This window comes from Rhinolophus hipposideros (assembly GCF_964194185.1).
Source record: "Rhinolophus hipposideros genome assembly, chromosome: 4".
In the NCBI taxonomy this organism is placed as follows: domain Eukaryota; kingdom Metazoa; phylum Chordata; class Mammalia; order Chiroptera; family Rhinolophidae; genus Rhinolophus; species Rhinolophus hipposideros.
Genome location: NC_138050.1, coordinates 7,435,244 through 7,446,388, shown reverse-complemented (window position 1 = coordinate 7,446,388; position 11,145 = coordinate 7,435,244). Strand labels below are relative to the sequence as shown.

The window sequence follows — 11,145 nt, the reverse complement described above, 5'->3', positions numbered from 1 at the left end:
ACGTATACCACACAGCAGTGTTAACTATAGTCACTGTGTAGTACATTACATCTCCAGGGCTTATCTTAAAACTGGAAGTCTGTGCATTTTGACCACCTTCATTCAATTTCCCCCTCCCTCACCCCTACCTGTGGTAACCTCAAATCTGATCTCTTGTTCTAAGTATAGTTTTCTTTTCTTTTCTTTTAGATTCCACATGTAAGCGATGTCACTTATTTCACTTAGCATAGTGTCCTCAAAGGTCTATCTATGATGTTGCAGTATTTTTTTAAATCAAAATTCAAGAATAAGAAGACAAACTAATTTTTTAAATGGGCAAAAGATACACAGATAGCAAATAAACACACAAAAAAATGCTCAACATCATTAGTCATTATGGGAAAACAAGATTAAAACCTCCAGTACCATTATACGTCTATTAGAATGGCTAAAATTTTTAAAAAACTGACCATACCAAGTGCAGCAAAGATATGGAGCAACTGGGACTCTCACTTGGAAAACAATTGTTTTTTTGTTTGTTTGTTTTGCACAATAGTCTTTAATATTTTTTTCTTAAAAATTAGAAAAGAGAAATGAAGGCATTTCAGCGTGTTGACTGCATCATAAAATGTTTTATATAAATCAAAAGATAAAAGCAAAAACTATAGAGAAAACAGTGTTAAAAGGAAATGCATAGGAAGGGAAATTTTCGTAACTCATAAAAAGTACCCATCTGATAGCTTGCTCCCCAGAAGATAGAATGCAAACCAGAATGACCGTTTAGTTTAGCTCAGATGTAAAACCAGGCAAAAGAAGGCTGACTCGTCAGAATCTATCATACAAAATAAAATATGGAAGAAAGGGAAAGTTTAAAACTAAATTTAAGTATCTGTATATATAGAAAGTTCAAGTGTTTTGACAAAACAAGTATGACAGGGTTTATGTTGGTGAAGGCGATTATTTTTTTCTAAGCTGCTTCTTTATGGTGTAGACTAATGTCATTGTTCCAGTTCTCTGAGGGAAGAAGTCAGGAGCTACAATTGCAGTTGTAAACCATACTCTGCTCATAACTCATATAATCTAGTAACTCATATCTTGAAGTTTTGGTAGATTTAGATGAGTTTTAAAAGATGGCCAGTGAGGAGTGGCCTGACCTATAAAAATATTAGTAAGCAAAATTAGGAAATGACTGAATACACACTCCACGTATAATTAACTTCAGTGTCTAATACTTAAGGACAAAGCCCTCATTTACCTAGAATATTCACTCCGGAAATACAGAGGCTTTATCCAGTGAGCTGAGATTAAAGTCTTGGACATATTACTGCTCAGTTACCTGTATACCTGTATACTTGTATGGCAACTGGTAGAAGTATTTGTATCAGAAATCTTAGAATTATCTTTGTATAATATTAAATTTTACAAATTTATCTGCAATCCTCTTATTCCTCTCACTATTGCTCCTTCCAGGAATCTGAACATCCTCCCTCGGTAATCTTAGGAATCTTTTCAATATAATTATTTCTCAAGAAAAGGAAATTTTGCTTTGAGCATTAAAACTCATACATGGTTTGCTACATTTATTAAATGACTTGAAGCATTTGATTCTTGGTTGAAGGTAGAAGTTATCCATATTGGTTGGAGGACATTTATCTTCAGAAGTCTTTCTGTAAATCACTCTTCTTGAGAAGTTCTCCTTTTCGGGATTTATCCAGGTTTTCAAGAAACTGTTCAAAAACTTTTACATAAGGAGCTAGACTGGTCTTCTTATAACCTCTGGTTCTATGTTTGATATCGGATTCAGCTTTATTCTCTTTCCTTTTCATTAGTGGAAATGGCATCTAATTCATGGTAGATGGAGCTTATGGTTGGAACAGTAAATGGATCAAACTGATCCACTTTCTGTAAATCAATAGGCACAGAAAGTCGACCTGTTTTAGGATGAACACTAAAAGGGCTCTTCAGCAAATGAGTGATTCCTTTGCTAACATTGATATCCAGCCGTGGAAAACAGTACTGGAACATGATCTCACAGTCAAGCCAGGATCCACATTTGTTATTTTTGATGTTATTCGGACATCTGGCTATTTTCTTCACTTCCTCCTAACGCTGAAGTGAATTGTGATGCCTTTGGAAGGCTTGCTGAAGCTTATCATGAATTGTTTCAGGAGCAAGGGCTAAAATCTTATCGCAGCTTTCTTTATTTCCAAGAATATCTTGATCAATCAAAGCATATTCCTCGAAGTATTTATTTATTATGTTTATAGATTTTCTGACAAAAGGGTGAATTTTTTCACTTAGTTGAACTTTCTTTTTAACGTCTTGACCACCCTTTACAAGACTCAAATACTCAACTATCCCCGAACGTACAGCAGAGGACAATTTTCTGACTGATTCATCACAGACCCAACAACGAACACCTCTTCTTCCAGAATATACCCAGAGGCGATGCTTAAATCCAAAGTCCTCCTTCAATGCTCCGTCAATGATGTGTATGGCCATGGTCATGAGGGTCCAGCACTTAGAACATCTGTCTGCAGAACTACAACATCTCACATCGTCATAAACTGTCATGTCAATGTCAAACACCAGTTCTTTTCCCTGAGCCTGGAAAGCTCCCAGCTTCACTGTATTAAGTTGATTGGGTCTGTGAGAATATACCGCGCCTATTATCAATCTTATATGGATTCATTTTCTGCATCTCCTTTTCCAGATCATTCTGGTTGTTGAAGGATTGGTAGCGAATGTAAATACCATCTTTCAACCTGAATGAAAATTCACGGTGTTGAAAGTAATTCTTTATCACTCCGTCATAGTTGAGCCCGCGATAGTACTGGGAGTAGGGAAAAGCCTCCGGTTATAAAGCTTAAGCAGCTCCGGCAGCTCCGCGGGGTCAAACGCTCCATGGAGCACAGTATTCAGCCCCGGCAGGTTCGGAAAATAGTTTTGGAGTCTCTTTAAAAATTAAGCATATTACACCTGAAATTATGAAATAATTTTGAATATCATCTGTAATAGAATAATTGAAAAAATAATAATAAAGTTAAACTTATCATCTGCTTCAACAATTCTACTCCTAGGTCTTTACCCAAGAGAAATGAAAGTAGATGGCCATACAAAGACATGTATGTGAATGTCCATAGTAACTGTATTTGTAATAGCTACAAACTGGAAACCCAAATGCCCACCCATCAACATTTGAATGGAAAAACAAATTGTGATATATTCATATTTTTTTCATGCAATTAAAGGGAGTAAACTTTTTTCCTTTTTTTTTTTAGTTTCAGTTGTACAAAAAAATACAATAGTTAGACATTTCAACCCTCACAAAGTGATAAGCCCCCCCCAATCTATTGCCCCTCTGACATCTTATATAAAGGGAATAAACTTTTGACACATGAAACAACATGAATGAATCTCAAAATAATTCTGCTGAGTGAAAGCAGCTAGACAAAGAAGCATAAAAATTTACTTAAAATTCTATAAAATGAAACTACCTTACAGTGACAGAAAGCACATCAATGAGATGGGGAGGGTGTGGGGGGGAGGGACTAAAATGGGGCACAGTGGAACTTCTGTTCATTCTCCTGAGAGCGGTAATGGTTTCAGGGTGTGTTACATACGCATATGTCAAAACGTATCAAATTGTGTGCCTTAAATATATGCACTGTATTGTCTGTCAACTTGACCTCAACAAAGACATTTAACAATTTTCAAGTTAAACGTGTTTGGCAAGAATATTTCCAAGGTGATCCGTGGACTTCACACTGCCTCACGTCAGCAGCACCTAATATCAGATTGTCCCTAAGTGGTGACTGCCCAATCTCTCCATTATAAAGTGCATTTTTTTTGTAATTAGTGAGTCATATATAGAGTGATACATTAGCACCATGCAAATAACCCTCTTCCCCAACTCCCTTTCACCAAATAGTTCATAGTAGCAGGAGTCAGCAAGTATTTTTGCAAATTTCCAGATACTAAATAATTTAGGGGTTGTGGACCATATTGTCTCTCTCTCAATTACTCAAATCTGCCATTATGGCACAACACAGTAAAGGCAATATGTAGCTGAATGACTGTGTTCCAACAAAACCTTATTGATGCACACTGAAACGTGAATTTATATAAATTTCACGTGTCAAGAAATATTGTTCTCTTTTGTGTTTTTTTTGTTATCGAAACATATCTAAAATGTTCTTTGCTGGTGGGATATTCAAAATCTGGCGGTGGCCTGGACCTGAATGGTGGACTGTAGTGTGCTCAACCCTGGTTTCTAGAATCCATTATTGCCTGAATCAATTATTTCATTGAGGTTTGCAAAATGATAATTTTCTAATTCAATCATTTATCCCACATATATTAGCTGACATTCTTCTGTACAGAACTGCTTCTCATCAATTAGGAATGAAATGCACTTTCTCCTCAAAAGGCAGGATAAATGCTTGATTCTTTCCCTTTCAAAAGAAATTTTCAGAGAGAAAAATCAGTGCAACTATCATAACCTATGATGCCAAATGATTTCCCCTTTCTTTCTCTGTAAAACTCTGGAGCCATGAGTGCTTATTTGGTCACTTACTAATAAAAGATGTATGTATGTATGTATGTATGTATGTATGTATGTATTTATAATCAATCTTAGTCCTTTTTATCCTGATGCTCAAATTGTCTCAAATTTGGCCCTTCAGGTATGTTTTTGGGATAACCCGCTCATCTTTGGTAGCTCCCTTACTTTTTGGCACATGACACGCCAGGCAGGGTCACCTTATATTTCTTTTGCCCAGATCTGGAATTCACCATTTCTCCACATGCGCTAATGGTTAATTATACAAAAATGTTAGTTTCACAGGTTTCAAGCTAATCCCAAGAAACCAAGTTCAGGACCTTAGTTAGGACCTTAATTGTGCGCATTTCTACTGTGGTGTCATTGTTTAGAGGCCTTTTGTGGACAGAGCTATGTGGAGTTTTTTTTAAGATTTTTTTTATTGGGGAAGGGGAACAGTACTTTATTGGGGAACAGTGTGTACTTCCAGGACTTTTTTCCAAGTCAAGTTGTTGTCCTTTCTTAGTTGTGGAGGGCACAGATCAGCTCCAGGTCCAGTTGCCGTTGCTAGTTGCAGGGGGCACAGCCCACCATCCCTTGGGGGAGTCGAACCAGCAACCTCGTGGTTGAGAGGACACACTCCAACCAACTGAGCCATCTGGGAGCTCAGCTCAAGGTGCCCTGTTCAATCTTAGTTGCAGGGGGCGCAGCTCACCATCCCTTGCAGGAGTCGAGGAGTTGAACTGGCAACCTTGTGGTTGAGAGCCTACTGGTCCATGTGGGAATCGAACCAGCAGCCTTCGAAGTTAGGAGCATGGAGCTCTAACCGTCTGAGCCACTGGACCGGCCTACTTTTTTTTTTTTAAATCATGAATTCCTATCAGTGTTACCAATTCAAAAGTAACACAGGTTTCTTTCCTTAACTTTTTTTTTAACTTATTGGGGTGACAATTGTTAGTAAAATCACATAGATTTCAGGTGTACAATTCTGTATTACATCATCTATAAATCCCATTGTGTGTTCACCACCCAGAGTCAGTTCTCCTTTCATCACCATATATTTGATCCCGCTTACCCTCATCTCCCACCCCCCATCCTCTTTCCTTAACTTTAATTTTATATTTCTATTTCTTTTTTCTCCTTGAAAATCTTGATTCATTACATTAACAAATTTACCTAGTATTTAATCCTAAAATATACATTAGTTTCAAAACTACTATAGCAACATGACTACAGATAATAGAACAAAGAAATTTAAGATTTCTCTGTTCCTTTTTATCTTAGAATATATCCCACAGTCGCAGATATGCCACATTTCTACAGAATCAGACATGCAACAAGGTCTCAGTAATAAAAACCAGTTAGCTGTGGCACAGAACATACAAAGGAACAAAAGGAACAAGAGCCGTAAACTTCCAGAAAAAGAAAGACCTATTTTATTGTCATGGTGTTCCAGCTGAGGCCCTGTAACTGAGACTAATAGGTGACAAGTACCCACATATTCTAGAGAGGTTGGACCATCTATGTCACTATTGCTTGGAGGTGTCCCCAGACACATTCTCCATCTGAGAGAGAAGGGGGGTTGGAAGGAGAATGGATGGAGGTCAGTAGTAGGAAGAACTTCTTAGCAGAGACTTACCAGGGCTGTGGGGTCACGCTCACGGAGGAGAGGTGGTGCTCCCCCCAGCACCTCCAAACAAGCAATGGGACTCCAGCCTCAAGACCAGAGAAGGAAGCCACGCCAGAGGCTGAGGTCAGACGCTGAGGGATGGAAGGAGGCTCTGACTGAGTGGCTGAGAAGGGATTATTGCCTTTGCTTCTCTCCAGTCCCCAGCAGCTGAACAGCCAGTGAGCCATGTGAGACCAGAGAGGCTGGGTAGGATCCCATCCGGCCTCTCCAGTAGCCTCCTCTGGGATAAACCTGGGCGGGGGTCAGGTTACCAGGCTCCCATCCTCCTCTTCCTGTCCTCCCAGCTTCGCCCAGCCGCTCTCTAATTTTTAATCCTGGCTCCCTAGTGAAGTCAGGAGGCTGGTGTCAACCAAGTAAGCCACTATGAAATGAGTCACACTCTCTCTGCTCCCCCCAGTTACAGATTTGGTGGCTTTCATTGAGGCGTTTCTCATAAATGTCAACACACTCACTTTGGCTGAACAGATCAAGAGAGAGCAGCTGTGTGCCTGTGTACTGCTCACTGACTATCAGAGGCAGATTGTCAAGTGACGAGGGTACCATGGACACAGCCAAACACTGGATGTCAGGAGCCCAGATGAGTTACTGGTCTTATGCAGATGTGATGTTTGGTCCCCTCCTTCTCACGCCCAGGACTGGCTGACAACTCCCAGCTCTCACCTCCCCCAGCTCCCCCTCTCTGATGGAGCCAGCTCAGACATCTAGCTCACATCTCTGACGCTGCTGCCCTTAGCCGAGAGTCCGCCCAAAACACTCTGTGTGTGTTTTTTCAATTGTCTTTGTCAGCAGGTCCCACTTTCCTAGATGGGTTTTTGATGCTTGCTCTGGTGTTTTTTCCTAGTTCTGCCAGTTCCAGGGCCCTCTTACATGAGAAGCTCCAGGGAGACGTTTTTCAACATTTAAAAAAGAAGGAACATGTGTGTTTGTTTGGAAAACCACAGAATAACGAGTAAATAAATAAATGTGAGGCTCCTCAGAATATTAACAGGGGCTCGAACCCCACCCCCAGCCCTCCCTCATACCTCATGAGTCACACAAGGCCATGTGGCAAGATTACTAAGCCTAATTAAGTAACGCAGCTAACAAACCATTTCCAAATACACTTCGTTGCACGTTAACTTGACGCATGTGCTCCTAAAAACAATCACCGCACGATGAAAAATCACTCGATGAGCAGCACAGGGTTTAATGGGAGTAAATAGGGTTGAGGAACAACTCTAAAAGTCACCAGTGACACATTTAGAAAAAAAGATAGGACCCTATAATGTTTAATAACTTTTAAAATATTACAATGAATATGGCACTTTACGTTAAAAATGACATGAAGCTTGCTTGTGGAGGGGGATGGGAAGCGTCGCAGCTTGTGCATTGTCAATGGTGGAGATCACACAATTCACGTTATGCTCAAAGTGTTCCATTCAATGGCTTTGGAACAAATTCACAAGAGTTAGAGCAGAACTGGCTGTAAGAAAATTGTCGTTTTCACAGATGTGTCCTTTCTACTGAACACCCCTCTCTTTCTCTGTAATATCTTAATTGATTTTGATGTACTTTATTTCATAAACTTATCACTCTCGAATACAGCGGACAGTGGATGCTGCCAGGTTGTAGACCTTTTCCCATGAGGACCTTTATCCTTTTTCCTCCTGCTGACTCAGTTTTTATAACCAGCCCCATTCATAAGCTGCTTCGAGGCTGTACATTAAATTAGGCCAGTTCTACACTCTGCCCATTCAAGGACCGAGAAAAAAAAACGGCTTAGATGAATTGTTTTCCAGAAGCCCCATGATGGTCACGAATCCAGGAGCTGGAGGGACAGTAGCAGGACGGGGTGTGAGAGACAAAGAGTAGCCCTGACATCACAAGCGCATCAGAGACAGTGTGGGAGGTAGAGACACGGGGCCAGTCAGAGGGAAAAGGGACATCCACTGAGTGCCTTGTGCACGCAGGCGTGATAGTGAGCACGGACCAGCTGCACCCGCCCCTCACAGGCCCCGCACCCTGGCCTCACCCGGCACCAGGCACACACAGGAGAGGAAGGGATTCCTGTACCTCAGGTCAGAGCAGCCAAGCAAGAACTGAGTGAAAACCCCCTTCCTGCCCTGGCCACCCGCACAGCGAGACTTCTGAGAGGATTTGAAGGTGGGGGCGAGGTGGGCCTCTCCCTGGCTGCTCTGCAACTCTGTCTTTCAATTCCCAGAATTCCCAGAGCTGCCTGCTCCTTGCCAGCTCACAGGGGACCATTTTGTAGGTCACCACAGAGGTCCTGGGTGGTGTGGCAGCCTGAGAGCTCCAGGATGGATGGGAGAGAGCCAGGGAGAGGCGATGGGTGAGGCAAAATGCCTGGGAGGTAGATGGGGGAGGGGGGCATTCAACAAAGGCCCATCCACACATATAAATATTGAGCAGTGGTTTGAAAGAAGATACTTTGAGAGTTTCTATATATCAGGGAAGAATTTTACGATATAGTATTAAGCAAGTCAAAAAAGAAAACTATTAGTCACACAAATTTACACATAAATAAGTCAACATAAACATAGGAAAAGTGGTTTTCTTCATGTGGTGATTTTTTAAAAATTTGTGTGTTCTATAATTAACATGAGATAATTTTAATCTCTAGGTATACATATCAAGTATATTAAAATATATACTAGAAAGAAATATATCAAAATGGAAACCGTGGCTGCCTCTGGCTGGTGGACTGAAAGGTAGTTTTTATTTTCTTCTTTATAATTTTTCAAATGTTCTGAAATAATAGTAACGGCCACTTCTCACTGAACACTTACTCTGTGCGCTGAGTCCTTGACGTATAATAGCTCATTTTAACCTCAGTCTCTGGGAAAGGTTATGCACAGTTAGTGTCCCCTAATTCCACTATCGAGGAAACAAAGGTCCAGAAAAGTGACGTCACTTGGCAGCCCCACAGATGGGTGAGGGGCTGGACATTCAATGTGACGCCAGCTCTGGGCCCACTGGGCTGCTCTGCTCCACACCCATTGGATGGGTGGCCTTGGGCAAGTTACCCAACCTGACACTGTTCTGTCATCTGTAAAATCAGAACACTGATACCCCCCCCACCCGGGGTTACGGAGATCAATTGAGAAAGAGGAAGCTCTTCTCCCAGCGTCTGTTCCTAAGTGAATGGTGGCTATTGGGGGTTACTGGTGGCACGGTTGTCGTCACCATTACTTCGGGTAGGTACAACCATTACGGAGGTCAGGCAGTGTGCGGTGTTCACAGTGGCAGATGATCTTGTACCGCTCTGGTCCCACAGAGCGGGAGTTGGCCAACGCCTGGGCCAAATCTGCCTGCCGTTTGTTTTCTGAGTACAGGCGGAGCAGAGCACAGCCACACCCGTTCATGCGGGCATCTGCTCCGGCTGCATCCAGCAGTGGGGACAGATCGTACGCCACAATGTTTCCTATGAAATGTTTCCTTCCTGGTCCCTTAGAGAAAATATCCTCCAACCCCGCCATAGAGAGCAGGCAGAAACAGGCTTCATCCGAGACACTGGGGAGACCAGGGAGGTTAGCACTCCCCGGGCCATTCCAAAAAAGGCTGCTTGCCTACATCCAGGAAATTTCCCCCTCCCCCACACATCCCCTCCATGGCCCTTCTGGCTGCCTGGGGTGCACCGGAACCCTCCTTTCTTCCAGACTCCAGCTCAAGTCTTCGTTGCCAAGGTTTTCTGAGCACACCCTCAAATTACACTGCCTTCCATCTACCCCACTCCCCAAATTCTCCAGGTAACATTCCTACCCACTTTTCTGACACACACACCCAGTAGCTCACAGACCTGAACAAACAGAAAGGACCCCTCCCCCCCATGAGCAGCCGTGGTATACCTGTGTACACCTGTTCACCCCTGAAGGCCAAGGAAGTGTGAGGACCTCACCAAGCAGGAAACCAGAAGTGCTACTGGCTGTCCCGGCCAAGGGTTTCTGGCACAGAAGTGATAGGAAAGGAAGATGGAGAGAAAAGAGAAGAACAGAGTAATGATCAAACCATGTCAGAGAGAGAGAGAAAGGGAGATGCCTGGCAGATGTGGCCAAGAAGATCGGAAGGAAGCAATGAGAGGCAGAAGGGGTGGCAGAGAGCAGGACACTAACAGGGCTGAGAAGGGCCAGTGGGGGTGGGGGGACACTGGCGCAGGGAGATGAAGCCAGGCCAGTGAGGAAGGAGGGCAGCCGGGCCTCCGTGCAGGGCAAACAGGCCATCTGGAAGAATTTGGAGGACGATACAGTAGCAGCAGGGTAAAAGGGCTATTTGTACTCTCTTGACTAGCTCAAAGACTTTGATAAAAACGTTTACTATCATTTAAAGTAAATTGAGGACATACACTTCCTCTCTCAGGAATACCTCGTCCTTTCCTGGATCTGCCTGGTGTCGTGCCGGCTTAAGATTCCTCTGGGAACCTCACTGACCCTCCCTAGTGGCGTCTCCATACCCCATCCCAGCACTGACCACAATTGCTCAATGACTTGCTTTGTGTCTTCCTCCCCCAGAGACTTAGGGCTCCCTCTGGAGGATCCCACATCCTTCTTCTCAGGTCAGACTGTGACAGGTGCTTGCCCCCTGAAGGAACTGAGGCTCAGAGAGGGTGACTGACATACCCATGGTCACCCAGCTAGGAACTACTGGGGTGGGATTAGAGTCCAAGTTTGCTATGATTCCAGAACTGGAGCTCACTGCATTCGTTTGTACTGCTACCAAAAGATGTTTTTAAAAAGCGCTCAGTAAACGCTGGTGAATAAATAAATGAATGGATGGGTAGGTGGGTGGATGAAGCATATACAAGAATCTTTGTAAAGCTGTTCTTTGTTCATTATCAGGAGGCCATGTGGTTAGTGGAAGGGACCCAGCCATCCCACCACTTATTATCCAACTAAACTTACTATGGCCTCCTGAACTTTCTTCATCAGCAGGAAGAGCAAAA

At 42.8% G+C, this 11,145-nt stretch overlaps 1 pseudogene across 1 annotated transcript; it reads right to left on the bottom strand.

Annotated features, from left to right (window-relative positions):
- Window positions 1-1,634: 1,634 nt before the first annotated feature.
- On the bottom strand, window positions 1,635-9,395 carry LOC308496614 (DNA primase small subunit-like; annotated as a pseudogene). The gene is made up of 2 exons: window positions 9,372-9,395; window positions 1,635-2,934 (listed from the first exon to the last, which is right to left on the bottom strand). The product of its transcript is annotated as a DNA primase small subunit-like (transcript).
- Window positions 9,396-11,145: the final 1,750 nt, after the last annotated feature.